General features: G+C 33.9%; 1 protein-coding gene across 1 annotated transcript in view; it reads right to left on the reverse strand.

The window, feature by feature from the left end:
• LOC110649521 (serpin-Z2B) overlaps positions 1–24,731 on the reverse strand; it is a 40,431-nt gene that overhangs the window by 1,576 nt on the left and 14,124 nt on the right.

Below are 24,731 nucleotides of genomic sequence, written 5' to 3' on the forward strand. Positions count from 1 at the left end.
AATTAATTCAGGAAAAGCAATACAAAAACTGAAAAAAAAAAAAAAAATCTCGTCAACCAAACACTGTATGCGAGTATATGAAGATAAAAGGAAAAGAATACCCTGTTAGAACAAATCTTGAGAGAGATTAGATGTTGGAGTGGAAATCAAGAGGCAGAGATGGATGTTGAAGGCTAAAGGGTCATTTATAATTGGGCTTCTTGTAGCTTTACAAGTTGAGCAAAAACAAGCGGAGAGGTACCGGATGCGAAGTTGGCATAGAAGTGGCGCCAATTTACTTCATGAGTAGGCCTGGCCTGGCCACACGGATTTGAGCACAATTCTGGACTAAAACTATGTTTGGATTATGATTCGTAATGGTTTCATATTATATAGTATGTTTAGTCTACGTATTTGAGAAGATTATTTAAAAAAAAATGATTATTTGGGTTGTAAAATAATGATATCATAACTTTTCAAATTATCAAATTGGTAGTTTCATATGATTTAAAATTTTTATTTTCTCATTTTATCTCTACAAAATATATAAAATTTTAATTATATAACTTCAATGTTATATATTTATATAGTGATTAATTAAAAAAAATAAAATATGTCTTTAATTATTATTATAATGATATTATTTATAAATTAATATTTTATTTAAATTAATATTTTAAATCGTTTATATTTTAAAACAGTAATAAAGAGTATTTTAATAATCTTTATATTTATTTTACCATATTATATCATCAAACTAAATAAAAAAAAGTTATTAGATCATTATAACCATACTATTTTTTTAAACATATTAACAATAAAAATTATATTATACAATATAATACGATACGATACATTAATAAATTAATAAATTACACTGCACTTAATACAAATTGAGATCATTGTTGAAAAGTGAAAACTATTTTTTATTTATAAAACTTTTTTTCAATAAAAAAAACACTATTTTCGGCACTACTATAAAAAGCAATTTAAAAAAATTATTTTATTTATATCTAAAATTTATTAAATTTAATTCTAAATTATTTTTTAATACTCTCTTATTAATATATTTAAAAAAATAGAACAAGCCCTAAATAGGAATCTCATTCAATTAGAATTAGCATTTAAATAAAAGCCTCAATAATCATACGTCCAATTAATAAATTATTTCTTCCATAAGGGGTTTGAGTTATTTCATATCAAGAAATATGTGATCATCCCAAATTAATTGATAAACGTATTGCCATCCGTTGCTTAAGTCCCGTAACCCTATAAAGCTATTCAGTATTCTCCGAGTCGTGAAGACTTGAGGAAAATAAACAGCACTATGCAAGGCCACAGGACTGGCCACCAAGGACGGTTCTCTCCTTCTACAAGCGAAAATAAAGCACCAATCCTAGGTTATGCGAATGGGATTTATAGAGGTGTGTAATCGGTTTGATTCTGAGCCGAATTAGAAAACTGATTTATCGAAATGATGAAAAATAAAAACCGAACCAAATTGAAGTTAAAGAAGAACCGAATCAAACCGATTTAAACCTTCGGTATTTATACAAGCCAAACTCCGCCGTTTTCAAGTTTCAACCCTTTCCCAATTCCCTTCCCAATGTCTGTTATGTTATCTATTTTTCATTGTCCATTTTATAAATATACAACACCACATCTAAGAATAAAAATATAGAAATTTGCAACACCACATTTCTCCAGAAATTTACAAACTATTAATTTGCATGTCTCCAAAATTTACACCATTTTTAACACAAACACAATACACAATTGTTATACAAAATGAAAAAAAAATTATCCCCAATATTTGCATGTCTAAACCATTATCTCGATTCACAGAAACTATTTCTACAAATTGAAATCAATTACGAAATAAAAAAGAATCCAAAGCCTAAAGGATGGAAGAACTACTGAACTAGACAGCATGGGTCACATGCCAAATCAAGAACCTGGGGTGCATAATCAACATTGGCCGTGGGTTACATGCATTTGCGACCCAATAGATCTGTTAAAATCAGCCCTGTGGGTGAGCAAAATCAGAAGGATCTGAAATTAAATATCAGCGTCATGGCCGTAGGTAAGCAACACAAAGAATCAACAAGCATGAATCATTCATTTTGTGACAAAAATCGAGAGGAATGAGTCTCTATAGGTAAGTAAGAATGAAGAAGAAGAAAAAGAATTAGGGAAGAAGAAGAAATAATAAGGGAGGAAGAATAAATAATAAGGAAAGGAGAAAGAATAAAGGAAGAAGAAGCAGAACGTAGAATGAGGTGGGAGGGTAGTTGAATGGGAATAGAAAGGTAAAACTTACTATTTATACTTATTAAATTGGTCTAGTTCGGTTTTTCTATTTTAACCGTTATACGCTTACCCCTAGGGATTTGGGTTGATTAGAAATTCCCTGTCAAAGATTCTTTCAAAATGATTGCTGAAGATGTTTACAAGGCGCAAGCTCCAATTGTTGACTTCGTTTCCCAGGTAGGTACTCTTCATTATACTACTATGTGCTACATGATATAAATAGTCAATTTTCTCTCTCATACGCATATATGCATCCGTTGATCTTCTACTGCCTTAGCTGCTAATGACACCTCGCAGCCCATTTGATGGAAACAAATAATTTATTATACGTATGCATAGAGCTACTCTCAAGGGGCAAACTACTTGATCTACACTCCAAAAGCTCAATGCATATAAGTATTATTTCAAAAACAATAGAGTAATTTTATGAAATCACTATTGAAATCATGGTATCAATCCATAAGCACGCATAAAAGTGTATTGAGACCATTTATTTAGGTGTGCTAATGCAATTCTGATATCAATAAATAAAAATCAACAAATATACAATTATCCATCTATTTTTAATCTAGAACATTGTGCTCGCGCGCGCGCGCACACACACACACACACATATATATATATATCCACTCACCTAAACATAGAATACCAACTAGCAAATAATGTAATATAATAAGACAGTAATGAAGAGTATCTACATGGGAAACGAAGTAATAATCAAAATAAACCATAACCCACTTTTCATATTAAATATCTAATAAAAATTCAACGATTCTTCCTTTTTAAAATTGAACTAAATCCTTTATCACAAAACTTAAATCCATAACTCAAAAATTATTTCATCATACTCAAATGTCTAAGTCATAGCTCCATATAAATATTATATTTACAATTTCATACCCAAAAACTCTATCAAAATATTCAAAATATATCTATACCACCAAAAATCCAACTAGAACACATATATTTATTTCTAAAAATATTTCACAATTAATTAAATATTCAACAAATATCATATCCTATCTCAATATAATTTTTAGTTCCATCATATATTTTTATGAAATTTTTTCTCCAACTTTTATAGTCTAAAAAATATTGCATTACAACTCCACAAAATAAAAAATAAGAATTAAAACATTGCCCAAAATATATTCATGTCTCAAAAATTTCATAAATTCATGAGAAAGTTTCTAGAAGTTGAATAATTACCAACGATTATCGGAGCTGTCGCACCCATTGGCCACTTGACGATGACCTCTACCATATTTAGGCATGCCAACATATTATTCTCTTTCTCCTAGTTTCATAGACACCAACCATGCACCATAACTCTTAACCATTTGCTCAAATCAAACACAAAGTTCAATTTCTTCCTCCATTTCTCTTTATTTCTCTCTCTTCTTTCTGTAGCTAATTTCTAGCTGTTCAAAATCACACTCTCTCTCTTCCCTTTGTCAATGTCCTCCCTGATTAGTCAGACTCAACTTTCCAGTCATTCCCCCCCTTTCCTTCCTTTCCTTTTCTTCTTCTTCTTCCTTCTTCTTTTTCTTCTTTCTTCACCTTCTTTCTTCCTTTTTCCTTTTACATTGGAGAAGCTTAAAACCATGTGGGCTTAGGGCCTATTTGGTTTAACTGTTGGGTGCAGCTGATAACTGATAGCTGATAGTTGTTAGCTGATAACTGATAGCACCTGATTGATGTTAAGTATTTGGTAAAATTATGTTAGCTGCTGCTATTCATATATAAAATGACCAATAAGGATATGTATCATGTAATTTATTTTATTATTAAAATAATTATATAATTATTAATTTCTTATATATTGCTAATTATTTTATTATTAAAATAAATATATATTATTAATTTATTATTTCAATAAATTTAATTATTATTGAAATATATAAATAAAAATTAAATATTTTAAAGTAAAATATATTTGAAACTATAGTAAATAATATTTATTTAAAAAAAATTAATAATCATTGTTTGCCAACATTAAACTACGAGCGATTTAATCACGTAATGCATTCATTTGAAGTGCTCCACTTTCTTTACTACTTTCTTGCACTTGAATGCCATCTGCATCACGAAATATATATATATATATATATATATATATATATATATATATATATATATATATATCTTAACTGCAATTTCTTTTATATATATATATATAGTAGTTATTTCGTCATTGTGAGGTGAACAGGGAAAAAAGAAATTGATTTTTTTCATTGTAAGGTGAATAGCATCGGGGGAAAAGAAATTGCAGTTAAGATATATATATATATATATATATATATATATATATATATATATATATATATATATATGCTATTAGCTAAAATAAAATCATAATGTATAAGTTCATAATTTGAGTTTAGAGTTGCTACCTTTCACTCTTTGTTCATAAGCAGTGCGATCACGTATTATTCGAATCAAATTAAATTCAAAATAAAAAAAGGATACACAACAGTAGTATAAATAGAATTAAAAATCAGAAAAGCATACCTTTTTTACTTAACAAGGGATAATCTGATTCACTTTGATATTACAAATTAATTCTACCTTGAGAAGAAATTAGAATATCAATTGATAAGCTCAAGAAGGAGACACAATGATGGCACAGAAATTGAAAAGAAATCATAGATTCGATCAAAATAGGAGCAAGAAAATAAAATGAGGAAGATGATGTTAGTAGTATGCCCTAGAGCATATCATTTAATATGTATCTTGTACATATTTTATTAATAAAAGGCATTTCCACTTTTCCGTTTACATAATATATTTATGTGTAATAGAAAAGGTCCATTGATATTTTGTTAGAAATTCTATTCTTAAGTTGTTAAGAATATGAGTGACAGTATTTCTAGTACAAAGTATCATAAATAGGTTCACAATCGAGGATACTTCATAATAAGGACATGACTTATCCAGAAAGATTGTATTCATATTTGTTTCCAAGTTATTTATATGAGATATAAATAAGATGGAATGGTGAGTCTCATGCCATATGACAAACATGATAGGCACTTATAAATGATAAGTAGGCCGAACCAGTAACACTTATGACAAGCACATGGAGTTTACTCTTGTCAATGTATTGTCATAAATCATATCAGTGCATATAATCTTTAGACCTGAGATAGCATAGTTATCTTGTATATAGGTGGTTTGAGTTTGATACTGCTTTCATACTTGTACTGTGTATGGGTATATGGGCATGTGTTGGCTCCTACTAGTTATATATGGAGGTAGGTGTTGATCAAGATGGAATCTGTTCCTCTAAGTAAATAGAGATAAAATCCTATGTTCATTTAATTGTTCTTGATGTTTTAAGTTCCTGGCCAGGACAGATAGATTTATTCAGAAAAGAGTTTCTGATGAGAAAAATCTTTTTAATCAAGAACTGGAATTAAAAGAAAACATAATATTCATAGCAAATGGAGTTTGACAAAAACCATGACTCCAGCTTGAGTTGGAATTTTGTAACAGAGAGATTCTAGTGCTTGGTAACATATGATTATAGGTTCATTTAAGGTAAACCTTATTACTAATTGGGTGGCCATGGCATGCTATGCTAGGTGTTAATCATAGTCTATGAGGAGCATAAAATGATTTAGAGAAATCATTTATGGTAAGAAAGTGTTCTGATGATATTAAGAGTTGATATCATGTCTCATTGCCAATTAGTGATGAGCCTAGTAAGTCACACACATACACAAGTTATCACCTAATTAAATATGATTTAATTAATTAATTAAAGAGTTTAATTGATTAATTAAATAGGTTTGGTTTGCAATTAGATTGCAAAGTCCCTAGTATGACTTGAAACCAAATCTAGATTATTGGATGTGTAGTATAAGTTAAATTTATATTTAAATTATTTAAATATGAATTTAATTAATGAGAAATTAATTAATAGAGATTAATTAATTAATTTATATTTGATATAAATTGATTAGAAGAAGAGAAATAATTATTTTGGGTTGAGAACTCAAAATTAAGACACATGGGCATTTTGGTCATTTCACAATGTGACACGTAGCACCATGAGATGGTGACACATGGGATTACACATAAGCTTGCCAAATATTTTTAATTATGTAAGATGATTAATATTAAGATTAAATATAGGTTTGACACTTGGCACAATGTGATTGGGTCACTTAAGCCTAGAGCTAATCAAAGGGTGACTGTGGCAAGGGTTTAATGTGTTAACCTAGCTATATAAGTGTTGTTATGAAAAAAAGAAAAGCAACCAGCAGCCACTCCTCCTTTGTCACGCCATTTTGAGGCTCTCCATCTATTCTTCTTCTTCTCTCATCAATTCAAAGAGATTAGCCATCAATCTCTTGAATTAAGAACACTAGAAATTGTTTCTAGTGTCCTGTTTACATCTTTAATCTCTTAAAAGGCAGAACTTGAATTTCTAATTAATAGAAAAAGCTTTAGAAGCTGTTCAAGGGCTGCCATAGGTGTTCTTGGTGTGGACAAGCTAGAGGGACAACATCTGGTGTCCTGAAGACGAATCTCAAAGGCGTATACGCCAGAGTGCATCAAGAGGTTAGTGTAATTGTTCTTGATTTAATCTAGAGTTCTAAAATTAATCTGATTAATTTTAAAATCTTAAATGGCAAATATAGATCCAAAAACATATTAAAAGAGTTTTAATATGTTGTTTATCATTGAAATCAAATAGATAAAAATAAATCTTGCATGATGTCATTGAAATCAAATAGATAAAAATAAATCTTGCATGATGCATGTGATGAAAATTTTTGAATTCAATGGTATAAACTTGTGTTTTTCACGCTTCCGTTTCTTCAATTGGTATCAGAGCCACTATATTTGCCATTTAGATTGTTGATTATATAATTAATTGTGTGTTTTGATCATGAGATGATTTATCCATTGCTGGTTGCGATGGAGGTGTGGCGGCATGCTTGAAAAACACCATCAATGGTGCGCATGGTTTGGCTTCCATGGGTGGTTCAAGGTTTGGCTTTTAATTCTGTAATTGTTGTATGATCTAAGGCCTATTCTTTGACTAATTAAAGTGTTTAATTAGTAGTTTAATCACACAATTAAATTAAGATTCAAATCAGAATTTTAAAAATTGTTTGAATGTGATTCAAATCTGAATTTTAAAAGTTGTTTGAATGTGATTCAAATATGAATTTTTAAAGTTGTTTGAATCATATTTAAATCTGATTTTTTTAAGTTGATTGAATAATATTCAGATCTGAATTTTTAAAAAATTGTTTGTATGTAATTCAAATATGATTTTTTTAAAATTGTTTGAATGTGATTCAAATCTGAATTTTTAAGGTTGTTTGAATGTGATTCAAATCTGAATTTTTAAATTTGTTTGAATGAGATTCAAATCTGAATTTTTAAATTTATTTGAATCATATTCAAATCTGGATTTTTAAGTTGAATATGAGATATTCAATTTAATTTAAGTATGTATGTTTTATTTAATTGTTAAATAGTGATATGCATGATGGATGATCATGGACTATAAAAGACCAATGTAATTGGATTTATTTCTTTTATGTTTCTTTGGGATTGTAAATTAATTAATTTATTTTAATTTATTTTGGGCATGTATTATTAAGTTTGTAATAATTTTTGGGTTGTAATTTCATTTATTTAAGTTCTTGTAAATTCGCCTTGGTATGCTAAGGATTACTATGTAATTGGATTGCAAGAAGTTCAAGGAGGTCAAGAGCATTGGTGGGACCAATGGGAGGAATTCAAGATCAAGTGTTGATTATGTACTCCTTCAGCAACTTTTGTAAAATGAATGAATGAAATGCACCTAGGAATGCCCTGATTCAATTCTTGGTGGCTCAGAATTGAATCCCTTAGAAAGTCCATGATCATACCATATTTACTGCTTATCCATGAATGCATGAGATGTATGGGAATGTATGTAATTATATGATATATGCATGCTAAATGGATAATGTGCAAAGTGAGACCTTAATAGTAATTAGGATGACTATAAAATCTTCCAAACAAATGATTGAGTTGGAAATGCTATAATTAAAGTAATTATAACATAGGCCCTCCATTGGGGCAATTATTTTAAGAAATTTTAAATAGTTACATAATATGCAATTAATTTAAGAGATTTTCTTAAAAATAATTGTTAAGCATGAGATGTTGTAAATATGTAAATGGTTTGGTGGCCAATATTGGATGTACCTGAGGACATTAAAATTATTTGCATAATTACTGGCTCAATGGGATCAACTTAACTAATGCAAGATAAGTCAATAATGGATGTACCTGAGATTTTGAGCATTAGGGGCTAGGTAAAGGATTGAACCTCACATGAGATGTGATGGGCAAGGAGTTGCTCACTTATAGTTTATTGTAATTCCAATAAAGGATGTACCTGAGGATGATCAATAAAATTATAAGAATTCAATCACCCACTAGAAATCCATCCAACTAGGATTTCCGTTTTCTACTTTGGAAGTGTAGGATTCGCTAAGTTAGTGGGAGGACCAATTTGATTAAAAGGCCATAATCATTTTGGTTAATTACATGATACATTTACTAATTAATCTGGTTATTTTCTGCTGTTAATTTTCTGATAAAAATGAGCACAGAACAACCACCACCATCCAATATCCTTGCAAGCATACTTGATCGCAATAGGTTGACATGACCTAATCTCTCTGATTGGCTAAGAAATTTGAAACTTGTCCTGAACCTTGAACATATAGGATATGTTCTAGATTCAAACGTTCCTGGTCCCTTACCTCCAGAGGCCACTCAAGAGGAACATGAAACTTTGGACAAGTGGAAGGAGCATGATATGAGAGCTAAGTGTTACATGCTTGCTTCCATGAGTAATGAGTTACAGAAGCAGCATGAAAACATGCAGAGTGCAAGTGAGATCCTCCTTCACCTACAAGAGTTGTATGGTGAGCACAGTAGGAATGCTAGGTATGAGATATCTAGGCAGCTATTCCGTATAAGGATGTCTGAGGGACAGAATGTTGGGGATCATGTCCATAAGATGATTCGGCTGATTGAGCAGTTGGAACATCTTGACTTCAACATGGATTTCCAACTATAGACGGATTTGATCCTTCAGTCCCTTCCTGAGTTTTTTGGGAATTTTGTGACAAATTTCCATGTGACTAAACAGGAATGCACCTTAACTTGTTTACTCAACATGCTGGTTATTGCCCAAAAGGATATGCCGGGCAATAAAGGAAAAGAGGTAGCTTTGATTGCTTCTTCTTCTGCTGGAAAGTCCAACAAGAAGAAGGGCAATAAGAAAAAGAAATCTCAAATTCTTGGTCCTTCTAAGAAAATAGCTAAACAGAAAGGGAAGACTAAGCTGATGGAGGCAAAGGAAAGTGTTTCCATTGCCATAAGGATGGGCACTGGAAAGGGAACTGCCCAAAGTATAGCAATCTAAAAGAATGCAATGCCATGATGAAAATCAACTCAAGTTCAAAATATATTTGGCACTTAAGGTTATGTCATGCTGCAGAAGATAGGATTGCAAAGCTGAAGAAAATGGGGATTCTATCCTCATTGGGCTCTGAGCCTACTCCAACTTGTGAATCTTGCCTTCAGGGCAAAATGACTAGATCACCCTTTGTTGGACAAGGGCTAAGGGCTGAAAATATTTTGGAGCTAATACGTAGTGATATATGTGGTCCATTTAAGGAAATGGCTAGAGGCAGTTTTTATTACTTTAGTACCTTTACTGATGATAAATCAAGGTTTGGGTATTTGTATTTGATGAAATACAAACATGAATCTTTTGAAAAGTTCAAAGAATTTAAATTTGAAGTAGAAAATCAAACAAGAAAGAGTATTAAAGCTCTTCGATCAGATTGTGGAGGTGAATATTTGAGTACTGAATTTGATGAATACTTGAGAGAGCATGGCATTGTTTTCCAGCTGACTCCTTCAGGAATGCCACAGCTGAATGGTGTATCTAAAAGGAGAAATCATACCCTATTGGATATGGTACGTAGTATGATGAGCTATACAGATATGCCAATCTCCTTTTGGGGATTTGCATTAGAATCAGCTTTGTATATTCTGAATAGGATTCCATCAAAATTAGTTTCTTCCACACCTTATGAGATATGGCATGGAAGAAAACCAAGTCTTAAGCATATTAAGATTTGGGGTTGTCCAGCTTATATCAAAAAGCTGAATACTGATAAATTGGAAACCAGATCAGAAAAGGGTCGATTTGTTGGATATCTAAAAGATAGTTTTGGATATTATTTTTATTTTCCTACTTCACAAAAGGTTGTGATAAGTAGAGATGCCATATTTCGTGAACAACAGTTTGTTCAAGAAGGAGGCAAAGGAAGGCAAATAGAGTTAGAATTGGAGAATTATGATCAACTAACAGATCAGATGGATATAGATCCATCTAGTCAACCTACACCCATTGATGAAACATCTACAGTTGTTCCTCATAGAACAACCAGGGTATCTCACCCACCAGTGAGATATGGTTTCCTTCATGAAGAAGAACAAGAGTTGTCTACTCATGAAGAAGTAGATCATGGAGATGATCCACTTACCTATGAAGAAGCTATATCAGATATAGACTCTTCAAAATGGATTGATGCTATGAAATCCAAGATTGATTACATGTATAAGAATCAAGTTTGGGATCTTGTTGACCCACCTGAAGGTATTATACCTATAGGGAACAAATGGGTTTTCAAAAAGAAAATTGGTTCTGATGGAAAGGTAGAGACCTATAAGGCAAGGCTAGTAGCGAAAGGGTTTCGCCAAAGGCAAGGAATCGACTATGAGGAGACTTTCTCGCCTGTTGCCATGCTTAAAGCAATTAGGATTTTATTAGCAATAGCTGCATACTATAATTATGAGATTTGGCAGATGGATGTCAAAACAGCTTTTCTCAATGGATACATTGAAGAAAACATTTTCATGAAACAACCTAGGGGTTTTGAATCCCAAGATGGTTCCAAGGTATGCAAGCTAAAGCGATCCATTTATGGGTTGAAACAAGCTTCGAGAAGTTGAAACATCCGTTTTGATGAAGCCATTAAATTCTTTGGTTTTATAAAAAATGAGGATGAGCCATGTGTATATAAGAAGGTTAGTGACAGTGCTATCACTTTCCTTGTCTTATATGTGGATGACATACTGTTGATGGGTAATGACACATGTATGTTGACAACTATAAAGGTATGGTTATCAAATACATTCTCCATGAAAGACTTAGGGGAGGCAACCTATATTCTTGGGATTCGCATCTATAGAGATAGAGCAAAAAGAATAATTAGTTTATCCCAAAGTCTATACTTGGAAAAGGTGTTAAAGAGGTTTAACATGCTTGATTCCAAGAGAGGATTGTTACCAGTGAGACATGGTATCCACCTTTCTAAAGAGATGTCTTCAAAGACACCTAAAGAGAGAGATAAGATGGCCAGGATTCCATATGCTTCGGCTATTGGAAGTTTAATGTATGCAATGTTGTGTACTAGGCCGGATATCGCATATGCTGTTAGTTTGACTAGCAGGTATCAATCCAATCCAGGTTTGGAACACTGGATAGCTGTCAAGAATATTCTGAAGTATTTGAGAAGAACTAAGGATTTATTCTTGATTTATAGAGGTGGAGACTTGCAATTGGATGGTTATACTGATTCTGACTTCCAATCAGATATCGATGATGGAAAGTCTACCTCTGGATATGTGTTCATTTGTAATGGAGGTGTAGTCAGTTGGAAGAGTTCCAAACAGAGCACGACTGCAGATTCCACTACAGAGGCTGAGTATATTGTCGCATCGATGTCGCAAAGGAAGTCGCTTTGGATAAAGAAGTTCGTGATGTAACTTACGAGTTTCTTCCATTGAGTCAGCAGTTCCACTACACTGTGACAACAATGGAGCAGTCATACAGGCTAAGGAACCAAGGTCTCACCAGAAATCCAAACAAATAGAAAGGCGCTACCACATTATCAGAGAAATAGTTGGACGAAGCGATGTAGCCATGCAGAAAATAGCATCAGCTGAAAATCCAGCTGATCCATTCACTAAGCCTATGTCACAGACTCAGCTAGACCGACATCTTGAGAAGATAGGTCTAAGATATTGTAATCAATGGCTCTAGTGCTAGTGGGAGATTGTTAGTAGTATGCCCTAGAGCATATCATTTAGTATGTATCTTGTACATATTTTATTAATAAAAGGCATTTCCACTTTTCCGTTTACATAATATATTTATGTGTAATAGAAAAAGTCCATTGATATTTTGTTAGAAATTCTATTCTTAAGTTGTTAAGAATATGAGTGACAGTATTTCTAGTACAAAGTATCATAAATAGGTTCACAATCGAGGATACTTCATAATAAGAACATGACTTATCCAGAAAGATTGTATTCATGTTTATTACCAAGTTATTTATATGAGATATTATAAGATGGAATGGTGAGTCTCATGCCATATGACAAACATGATAGGCACTTATAAATGATAAGTAGGCCGAACCAGTAACACTTATGACAAGCACATGGAGTTTACTCTTGTCAATGTATTGTCATAAATCATATCAGTGCATATAATCTTTAGACCTAAGATAGCACAGTTATTTTGTATATAGGTGGTTTGAGTTTGATACTGCTTTCATACTTGTACTATGTATGGATATATGGGCATGTGTTGGCTCCTACTAGTTATATATGAAGGTAGGTATTGATCAAGATGGAATCTGTTCCTCTAAGTAAATAGAGATAAAATCCTATGTTCATTTAATTGTTCTTGATGTTTTAAGTTCCTGGCCAGGACAGATAGATTTATTCAGAAAAGAGTTTCTGATGAGAAAAATCTTTTTAATCAAGAACTGGAATTAAAAGAGAACATAATATTCATAGCAAATAGAGTTTGACAAAAACCATGACTCTAGCTTGAGTTGGGATTTTGTAACAGAGAGATTCTAGTGCATGGTAATATATGATTATAGGTTCATTTAAGGTAAACTTTATTACTAATTGGGTGGCCATGGCATGCTATGCTAGGTGTTAACCATGGTCTATGAGGTGCATAAAATGATTTAGAGAAATCATTTATGGTAAGAAAGAGTTCTGATGATATTAAGAGTTGATATCATGTCTCATTGCCAATTAGTGATGAGCCTAGTAAGTCACACACATACACAAGTTATCACCTAATTAAATATGATTTAATTAATTAAAGAGTTTAATTGACTAATTAAATAGGTTTGGTTTGCAATTAGATTGCAAAGTCTCTAGCATGACTTGAAACCAAATCTAGATTATTGGATGTGTAATATAAGTTAAATTTATATTTAAAGTGTTTAAATATAAATTTAATTAATGAGAAGTTAATTAATAGAGATTAATTAATTAATTAATTTATATTTGATATAAACTGATTAGAAGAAGAGAAATAATTATTTTGGGTTGAGAACTCAAAATTAAGACACATGGGCATTTTGGTCATTTCACAATGTGACACGTGGCACCATGAGATGGTGACACATGGAATTACACATAAGCTTGCCAAATGTTTTTAATCATGTAAGATGATTAATATTAAGATTAAATATAGGTTTGACACTTGGCACAATGTGATTGGGTCACTTAAGCCTAGAGCTAATCAAAGGGTGACATGTGGCAAGGGTTTAATGTGTTAACCTAGCTATATGAGTGTTGTTATGAAAAAAAGAAAAGCAACCAGCAGCCACTCCTCCTTTGTCACGCCATTTTGAGGCTCTCCATTTATTCTTCTTCTTCTCTCATCAATTTAAAGAGATTAGCCATCAATCTCTTGAATTAAGAACACTATAAATTGTTTCTAGTGTCCTGTTTACATCTTTAATCTCTTAAAAGGCAGAACTTGAATTTCTAATTAATAGAAAAAGCTTTAGAAGCTGTTCCAGGGCTGCCATAGGTATTCTTGGTGTGGACAAGCTAGAGGGACAAGCTAGAGGGACAACATCTGGTGTCCTGAAGACGAATCTCAAAGGCGCAGACACGCTGTAGTGCATCAAGAGGTTAGTGTAATCGTTCTTGATTTAATCTAGGGTTCTAAAATTAATCTGATTAATTTTAAAATCTTAAATGGAAAATACAGATCCAAAAACATATTAAAAGAGTTTTAATATGTTGTTTATCATTGAAATCAAATAGATAAAAATAAATCTTGCATGATGCATGTGATGAAAAATTTTGAATTCAATGGTATAAACTTGTGTTTTTCACGCTTCCGTTTCTTCAGATGAAAGATTGGAAAGAAATCGGTATTTTGATTCAAATAGAAGCAAGAAGATAATACAGTGAAGGACACTGCGTAAACATTAGGGATATTTTAGTCAAAAAATAAAAAAAAATGTATAAAGCAGTTCTAAATAGTTCCTATTTTAGAGCTGATAGAATCTGTAGCTGATAGGAATCCTATCAGCTGCCTTTCAGTTATCAGCTAATTTTTTAGAGTTTTACCAAACACTTTAGTTCAACTGTTTGGATATCCATCAGCTATCAGCTGCATCCAACAGCTAAACCAAGCACCCCGTTAATGAGTGGTGCATGGGCTACCATGATCCACTTTAAAGAAAAATTCATATAAGTCCTTCAACTCTTCCAAAATTCTATTTTCCACCCTCGAAAGATCTAGACCTTCACTTAATAGTCTAAATTTAAATTAAACCTCCTCCTCAAGATTTCAAAAATTAAATCTCCATTTTCTAATACAACTATTATCATTTTTTTAAATATTATGGCGTGACAAAAAAAGATAAGTCAGAGTTAACCATACTATAATTTTTTTTATTATTTTAAATTATTTTAAATCATATAAAACTTAATCAAACTTCAAATTAAATTATCAAAATGATGTAGTTAAACTACCCTTTGTTGGGTATCTTTATGCTCTGATACAACTTGTTGAAAAATTAGAGGATCAAAATGGATGAATTTATATGAATAAAACTTTTATTAAGAGGGACTAATCAATAATTTTACAATCCAAAAGAGCACTCATGGCACATACACTTAATCTCTCTCACTCACACCAACACTCTTAACACACATAAGACTTTCCCTCACCCACTCACTTGTGCACATAGCACGCAGTCACACTTGATTGCACTCTTACATTCACTTTCTCTTACACATATACACAACACGCACATGTACATGTAATTATACTAGTTTATAAGCAGTTGAATAGATAATTACTTCACTTTCTCTCAACACTGACTCTCAATTACTTCACTTTCTCTCTCTTGCCTCAGAACTCCACGTTCATCTTGATCATAGTAGTGTTAAATTCGAGGAGAATGCTGGTGAAATTACAATTTAATTCATTTTAATTCAGGCTTATATAAGTGATTAGATTACTTTACACATCAAAATGACTAGCCAAGTCAATGTTGCAATCCAATCACTTATATATTGCCCTTTTACTTTATATTCTTTCGATATGGGATGACAATTAGTTTGTATTTTTATTTCTCAATACGGGCCCAATTATACAGCCTTATGGGCGGCTGAAACCCACAACCCAGTCTGGACTCTGATACCATGTTAAATTCAGGGAAAATGCTGGTGAAATTACAATTTAATTCATTTTAATTCGGACTTATAGAAGTAATTAGATTGCTTTACACATCAAAATGACTAGCCAAGTCAATGTTGCAACCCAACTAGTTATATATTGCCCTTTTACTTTATATTCTTTCGATGTGGGATTCCAATAAGTAGTCTTCAATATTGATGTAGTTAGCCATTATATATTGCAAAATATCTTCACGTTCTTTTTGTCAGCCACTATTGCCAAGTATTTTCTCAGTTCTTTCACGTCTCATATGGTTTCTTGTCTTCTTAACAACAATACCTTTGTATTTTAGCTTGTCTGTCTGACTTGGAATTTCTTTTTCTTCTTATACTACTACCACCTTATCCACTTTAGCATTCACTTGCCTTTGTTTCATAACTTCATCTTTAATTTCTTCTTTACTTGTAGACCATGAAATCTCCCTCACCAATTTTGAACTATGCTGCACTTCTTACATTTTCTCCTTAAATCTTTCTTTCAATGCTTTGTCCTATTCTGCATGATCAAATTCCTCAATTGATGTCAATGCAGAAGTGAATTCCTTGTCTTCTTTCATGAATAAGCTTAAAGCTACCTCATCAATGCTTGGACTTGAATTCAGCTCATGAATTCTTGCTTCATCAAAGTCAATTTCTTCTTCCAAAGGAACTTCTTCAAAGAAGTTCACAGCCGTCAAGTCCCATTCTTCTTTAATTTCAACCAACTTAGTTGTAGTAAAGGATGCTTCCATATCCCATTCTTCCTTGTTGGCATATTACAGTTCATAACTTCCTGAAGAAACCACATTTCCTTGTATTGATTTCTTATTGAACCAACCTTTTCCTGTGGCAATGAGTGGAATCTCCTCCTATAATTCCACATTACTGATTCTGTAGTCTTTTCTAATTGAGTGGACTCATCAACATCGCTTGGCTTTGCAATGGCACAAGTAGCTTGAAAATCTTATTCTTCTTCAATTTCAAATTTGGACTATGAGGTAGTCATAACATTCCCTTCTACTCTTTTATGCTAGCAATCTCAAGCATAATGGCCTATTTTGCCACAAACATAATGCTGAGTATTCTTGCAACGATTTGTTCTGTCCACTGATTGATCATAGTTGTGCTAGTAGTGATGAGCTCCCCTTTGTTGACAACTTCTTCTTGGTTGATGACTCTGCTGTCCTCCTTATTTTTATCTTCCTTCTATTCTTGATCTTACAACCTTTGGATTCTTTATCCTTGCTCCTTTTATTATTGAAGAGAGCCTTTTCATTCTTTGTAACTGAGCCTTTAGATATTTGATTATTTAGAGCCTTCTGATTAGTTAAAATATTTTCTAACCCATTTAAATTTGGCTCTTTAGCCCATCCATAGGTTGCTGCGACAAGAGCATTAAACTGGGGTGCAATCCATCTATTATAATTCTCCTCATTCTAGTCTTAGTAATTTGATTTTGAGGATCCAATTTTGAAATTTCTTGACTTAAAGATTTAACTTTAGTGAAATATTCACTCACCTTCATGTCTTGTTGTGAGATTGATAATAGCTCATTCTCGAGTTATTGCAACTTTGCATCATTCATCCGAGTGAATAACTCAGCAAGAGTATCCCATGCCCTTTTGAGGGTCTTTGCATCCTTGATGCATTGCAATAATTCATCCTCCACTAAGATTGACAAAGCATACATAGTTTTACTAGCCCTAACCTTCCATTTCTTAAGGTCTTCGGAATTTGTTCAGGGTAATATTTCAACTCCTCCAACGATTTCCCATAAATCTTGACTAAGCAAATAGAACTGCATACGAGTGCTCCAAGTACTATAATTATAATTACAGAGTTTTTTTAGAGTGCTTACCGAAGTCGACATATCCACTATATTTTCTTGGTTATTTTCTCCAATTAATTAACCAAGTTTAGTCCTTAACCAATAAGCTCTATAGTCCTAGACTGTTCATGAGCCAAATCTCATTTGATCCTTGATCAATGACTAATAGTGCCACTCCTTAGCAACTTGACACGATCAGCTTTTTAGAAGACCTGGTCCCAGAATGGGTCCCATAGCCTGGCAAAGTCTCCTTTTATAGCACTTGAATTTTTATAGTCCCTGGCTGTTGAATCTAATACCATTCCCTGACCACTTACTTTGACACGAGCAAAACTTGGAGCAACGCCTCAATTAATACCACGATTAATAGTCCCAGATCGTTAGGCTTTGATACCACTTGTTGGGATTTTGCTTTGATATCACTTGTTAGGTATCTTTATGCTCTAATACCTCTTGTTGAAAAGTTGAAAAATGAAAAAGGATGGACTTATATGAATAAAACTTTTATTAGGAAGGACTAAACAATAATTTTATAACCCAAAGAGCACTCATGGCACATACACACACAAGACTTTCCCTTACCCCCTCACTTGTGCACACAGCATGCACTTACACTTTATTGCACTCTTACATTCATTTTCTTCTACACATATACACATCACACACATGCACATCTTTTTATGTAATACCCCAAATTTTTAAATTTATTATTTTGTGAGTAAATATTAATATTTTATTTTATTTTAATTTTGGAAAATTATTTGAAATTTTTCGGATTTTAGAAATCGGGTTCGATTTTTCGAAAATATAAAACTTTGATATTTTTAAAAATTAATTTAAAGACCACGTGGCAAAACTAAAAATATATTTGGACTCTACGAATTTTTCTGAGTTTTCTAGAATTTTTTTTCGAATTTTTGGGCTTCGTTTTCGGTCCCAAGGCAGAGTAAAAATTCAAATTTTGTATCCTGAATCGGACCGGCCGAATCGAATCAGATCGGATCGGACTGGTCGAATCGAACCAGACTTCTTCTTCTTTTTCTTTCTTCCCCGCGCGTTCCCGTCCCTCTTTCTCTCTCTCTCCCATTTTCTCTCTCCTCCCTCCTCCCCAAGCCGCCCCGCTGCCACCCTAGCCTCCTCACCTCGCCGGCGCGCCGCCCCAACCCTTCCCCACTGTCGGCCGACACTCCAGCTCCCCCTGCTCGCGCGCGCCATTTCGACTTCCTGGCCAAAATTCGACCGATCCGGCCACCGTTTGGGCCGGGTCTTGTGTAGAAACTCATCTACACCTTTAGAGAGTGGTTTGCCCAATTTTTGTCCGGGAAGTTTTAGCCCATTTTGACTTTTTGGGCTAGATTTCTCGCAAACCGTGAATCCCACGACAAAACTGAGAGTACCAGAGTGCTCCACTGGTCGAGAGCTTCGCAGCAATATAAATTTCAAAATTTTCTAATACTATTTTTTGATGGGTCCCATGAAACTTCGTAGTGTTTTTTTTTTAGCACTAAATGAGCTTAGAAAATTTCGTAAAAATTTTATACTAACCCCCATGTTGTGGGCTTCATGTAGGTACCTTCAATTCACGAAAATTCAACGGTTGTCCCGGTTTATAAATTTCCTGCCAGACAAACAGGCTACCAAAAAAGTCTTGAAATTGAGTCAAGATTTTGGCTACCCACCATTGTCAGATGTCCCGAGCGCATTCTCGAGGTCGAAATTGGCATAGGTAAACCCGAACCTTGCTTTTTCTTAATTGTCTAATGCTTGAATTGGATTAAAAATTCATAAAATATTCGTGATAGCTCAAAAAATTATGATTCTTTTTGCATTAGCTTAGTAATATTGCTAAGGATCGCGGGGCAAAGTTTTAGAATTTTTAGAGCATATTTGGGTAGTTTTTGCAAAAAAGGATCAATTAGAAGGACTAAACTGTAATTTTACATATTATGATTGATGATTGTTTGGATGGGCCCAAGAGGGGCTGTGTGATATGATTGAGTTGTGGGTGTATGATTTGTGGATATAGAAGTGCGTTTTTAAGCCTTTTTGCAGGTTGGGTAGGTCCTAGGTATAGGGGAGACTCTGCCGGATTTTCGACATGACTTAAGACATCTTTGGTCTTTTCTCAGTTTGTATTGAGTAAAATGTATTAAATAATTATAATAAAATTGTCAGGTGAGCCGGGACAGCCTTCCTCCTCCGCTCAGCCGCTACAGTGACTGCGACTAAGTCTGTAAGTAAAATATTAATTTTAATTGTAATTTCGATATTACTATATGTTCATGTAATACCCTCCCGGTAGCAACTCCGTACATTCTACTGTTCCGGTGACCGGTGTCGGTCCGGACAGCTAGAACGTTCGGAAAAATATTTAAATCAAAGTGAGGGACCATAATTAACCCAAATATTAATAAGAAAAATTTAGGAAAAATTTTAGAAATAAAATACAATAAAGTTAAACGAGCCGGTGCCCAAGCGATGGGTAACCAGAGGTAAGTTGCGGTTCTCGCAACGAGGAGCCCTAGACCCGAAAAAAAATTCATAAAATAATTTTTGGGACTCCAGAGAAGGGTCATTGAGGTTCCTATGGCATTAGAATGCCAAGAAAATATTTAGAAAAATTTTTCAATCGGTACAGCCAATTTTGACCCGTTAAGCCAAACGGAGGGCATTTTGGTCATTTCGCCTTCAGAGACGATTTTTGGCCGACTTGTCCAGTTGAGTAAATAATTATTATGATATAAAATATGAATAAATATTGCTAAAAATTGAATTGAAAATGAGTAGTAATGAAAAGAAAAGAAAAATGAAATAAAAAGCAAATTATGACATCATATGATGTCATCCAACACTCTCCAACCAATCACTATTTGACAAGCAAATTAAAAGAGATTAAAATGACATAAAAAATGAGGTAAAAATAGAACAATTCCAGCAGCCCTTCTTCTTATTCACGCACCAAAGAGAGAAACAAGAGGAAAACCACCATTAAAGCTCCAAATGAGCTTGATTCCATAGCAAACTACACCAAAACCTCACACTCTCTTCACAAAAAATTTTCCTTATCACTAGAGCTAAATTTGGGCAGCCATTAGAAGAGAAGAAAGTGAAAGAAAGTGAAGTCAAGCTTGGGAAAATTCTGCCCTACAAGAGGTTAGTGCCTATTATGCATACATCTTTCTCTTTCCATGATTAGAGACCTGAAATAAGCAAGAATTTGTGAATTAAATGAATGGAATTTATGTGTATGTATACAATGAATTTTGGCAGCCCTAGGGAGGAACAAGATTAAGTGTTTTTGATGGACTTAGAGTGGACTAAAGATGATGTTTAAGGTATATATATATATGTATGATGAATTGGTGTGCTAACTAAGGTAATTGGTGTAATCCTTCAAAATGAGCTAGGGTTTGGGAGTGAAACTTGGATTTAGCTTAGGAAATTGTTAGAGAACATTTTAATGGTCAATTAGTGACTATTTTAGGTAAGTTGACCATAATTTGGACTGAAATGTAGCATGGCAAAGTGAATGAGTATGCTGCCTTGTGAGTGCAAAGAGGTGATCAAATTTCAGTCCACTTGGACTGCCATATCTTGGGCTGTGTTGGTCCAATTGGTGTTTGGCCAATTGGACATGAAACTAGGCTTGTAATGGCACATTTTTTCTGAAGAAACCATGCCCAAAAGACCAAAGCAAGAAGACCAAAAGTTGGCCCCATTCCGGATACCCTGCAACCAGCACCTGCAGAAATGACCAACTGTTCATTTGGCCATAACTCACTGTAGATATGGTCAATTGACCTGAAATTTTTACAGCAACAAGATAGGATATAGACAAACAACTTTCATGAAGAACATCACCCCAAATTATGCCATTAACCCATTCAAATTATTGGGCAAAGTTGAGTTATCAAACCTGCAACTCTGCAGATTTTCATTTGAGCAGTAATGTTTGGAGGACTATAACTCTCTCTAGAAAACTTGGATTTAGGCGATTCTTGAGCCTATGGAAACTAAGGCATGGTAGAACATTTCATATGAAGAAAGTTAGACCAAATTATGAACTTAACTTGATCAAACTACTAACCAAAGTTGGACCAAAATCTGCCAAAATCCAAAATTGCAACATGAACAGTACACGTGAACAATAAACTTATTTTGGCCATAACTTGAGCTACAAAACTCCAAATGGAGTGATTCAAAAAAAAAAATTCAACTAGACAAAATAAGGAACAACTTTCATGTTTACCATTTCCTCAAATTCCCACTGTAACAGTGCTTAATGGAATAGTAAAGTTAAGCTTCAAAAACTGAAAATTTTGTTTCCCTTGGTTTAAGCCTAGAAATGGTAATGGTGATCACTTCCAACAAGTTTTAAATGAAAAATGTGGTATGTTTGAAGTGCCAAAGCCAATGTACCTACTTTCTATGCAAAAGTCAACTTTTTGTTTGACTAATGAAGTGAATAGTGACACCAAAACTTGAAATTCAAAAATGTGAAACTTAAAAATGCAAAATGCCCTAGTAGGCCTAATGTGATTGGTTTGGATAGTTTGGCATGCCAATAGGGTATTGTTTTAGCAGTACTGCGAAAGGCTTTATGCCTGTGTTCATGGCTTTATGCCCGTATTCATGGCTTTTATGCCCGTATTCATGGCTTTTATGCCCGATTATGTGATATCATGATTTTTTTAGCCATACTGACTGCATACATGGTTGACGTTCTGCGTCCCGTGGTATGACGGCCCGAGGCACCGCGGTGTCCAGTGCCAACGACCCGTTATCCAGTCCAGTCGTCCAGTATAGGTTACTTGGGCATGGAAAAGTATAACTGTGATTGAACTGATTATTAAAGAAAATACGAAAATTAAGTATCAGGAATGATTACAAAAATACAAAGAAGCTCAAGATCATGAAGAAAATAATTAACGAAATGCATGAAGAAGTTAATATCATAAAACATGATTAGCCCTCGACTAAACAATAAGTTAGTAATTATTCATCTCTTATGAACACAATAGCAAGGAAATTATTATTTTTATTTGCATATTATATTTTCTTGTATTATTGGCACCACTAAGCTTTATGCTTAGCGCGTCGCTTTTGCAACGCGTAGGTACTGAAGATTTGGACAGAGGGCCCAGTAGACCACAGATTCGGTAAGGCAGTTCACAGTTCTGCATAGTGTCCGTGTCACCTCACCATCCACAGTGCATTGGTAGGACACTAGGTCCCATTTTGTATTTTGAGGTTTTTGTAAATTTTGTAATTAAACTCTTATTTTGTCATGTGTATTTGAAATAAATGTAATATAATTTTGTATTAATGTAAGTACTTGTAAATTGTGATTATAAATCACATGTGAGAATTTATTTATGATTTGAGTCTAATGATGATGTGAAATGAATGAATGACAAATAGAGAAATTGTTAAGAAAATTGTGTTTGTGAAAGGAAAAGTGAATACATAACTGTAACTTGTACATGATTAACAAATGAGATGAATGATTGAGAAATGAATGTGAACTGAAAAATATTGAGATTTTGATAAATGAAGTTGAGATGAATGAATAAGAATATAGGAAGTGTTTTTCACAGGTTCCGAAGAACGGTTTTCTCCATTTTTAGCCGGTACTTTGCCGGATTTTCTATAAAATTTTCGGAACCTCAAATAAATTATAATTTCAAAAAAAGGCTTAAATAAATTATATTTCATAAATTATATTCATAAATATGACAAAAAAATTGATTAAGGTAAAATTAGAGTGTGCCGATACACCGTGTGACATTGCTTACTTGGATGTACTGTACACGGGTAAAGGGGTGTCACATTTAGTGGTATCAGAGCACGGTTTAGGCGTTTCTGGGCCTAGATTGAGTCCATACCATGCATTGCATTTGTAAGAGTCGAGGTGACACTAACGCAGATCTGTTTGTCTTTGTTATTTTGAATAGGATATGGACCCTTCATCTCAGAGGGCAGTTGAGGAGGAAGTGGAGAGTCATGCTCCACCTGCAGCAGCTGAGACTGGAGGCATGGGAGAACCTGCTCCACCAGCTCAAGCAGAGCCTGCTCAGCCTCCACAGGCCATGTTTCAACAAATGGCCGACTTTTTTAGACAAATGGCTGGGGTAATGCCAGCACCACCACCACCACCAGCTCCACAGCAGAAATCACACCTGGAAAGGCTAAGAAAGTTTGGAGCAGTGGACTTCTATGGCAAGAGAGAAGATGATTCTGTTGCAGCCGAAAATTGGTTGAACAGAACGGGCAGAGTTCTAAAACAACTCCACTGCACTCCAGAGCAAAACCTGGAAGCTGCCATATCTTTGTTGCAAGATGATGCATACGAGTGGTGGGACACGGTGTCCAGTGAAGTACAGCAGGAAATAGTAACTTGGGATTTCTTCCTCTCTGAATTCAAGAAGAAATATGTGGGTACTGTATACCTAGAAGAGAGAAGAAGGGAATTCATTAACCTGAGGCAGAGACAGTTGTCAGTGGCTGAGTATGAGAAGGAATTCGTCAGATTGAGCCGTTATGGAAGGGAGATAGTCCCTAATGAAGCTGAAAGGTGCAAGAGATTCGAAGAGGGACTGAATGACAATATAAAGATTATGATCACTGCCTTGGGGATCACAGACTTCACCAAGTTAGTGGAAGCTGCATTAAAAGTGGAGAAAGTGAGAATAAATGAACAAAATAGGAAAGATAGGCAGCGTAAGAGGGAATTTGGACCAGGACAGTCAAGTATACCAACTGATAGTAAGAAGTTTAAGGGTTCTAGTTCACAAGATCAGACACAGGGCCACAGAGGCCAGATTGGAATATCTATAGCTAGTTCCCCGGGCACAATAACAAGGGGATCAACCCCAGTGCCTGAATGTATGCATTGTGGTAGAAGACACAGAGGGGAGTGCCGACTGTTAACTGGAGAGTGTTTTAAGTGTGGGGCTACGGATCATTTCATAAGAGATTGCCCTCAGAGGAGTGGTTCAATAGCTCCGGTACAAGTTGATAGACCTTCCCCTAT

This window comes from Hevea brasiliensis, chromosome 12 (assembly GCF_030052815.1).
Source record: "Hevea brasiliensis isolate MT/VB/25A 57/8 chromosome 12, ASM3005281v1, whole genome shotgun sequence".
Lineage (NCBI taxonomy): Eukaryota > Viridiplantae > Streptophyta > Magnoliopsida > Malpighiales > Euphorbiaceae > Hevea > Hevea brasiliensis.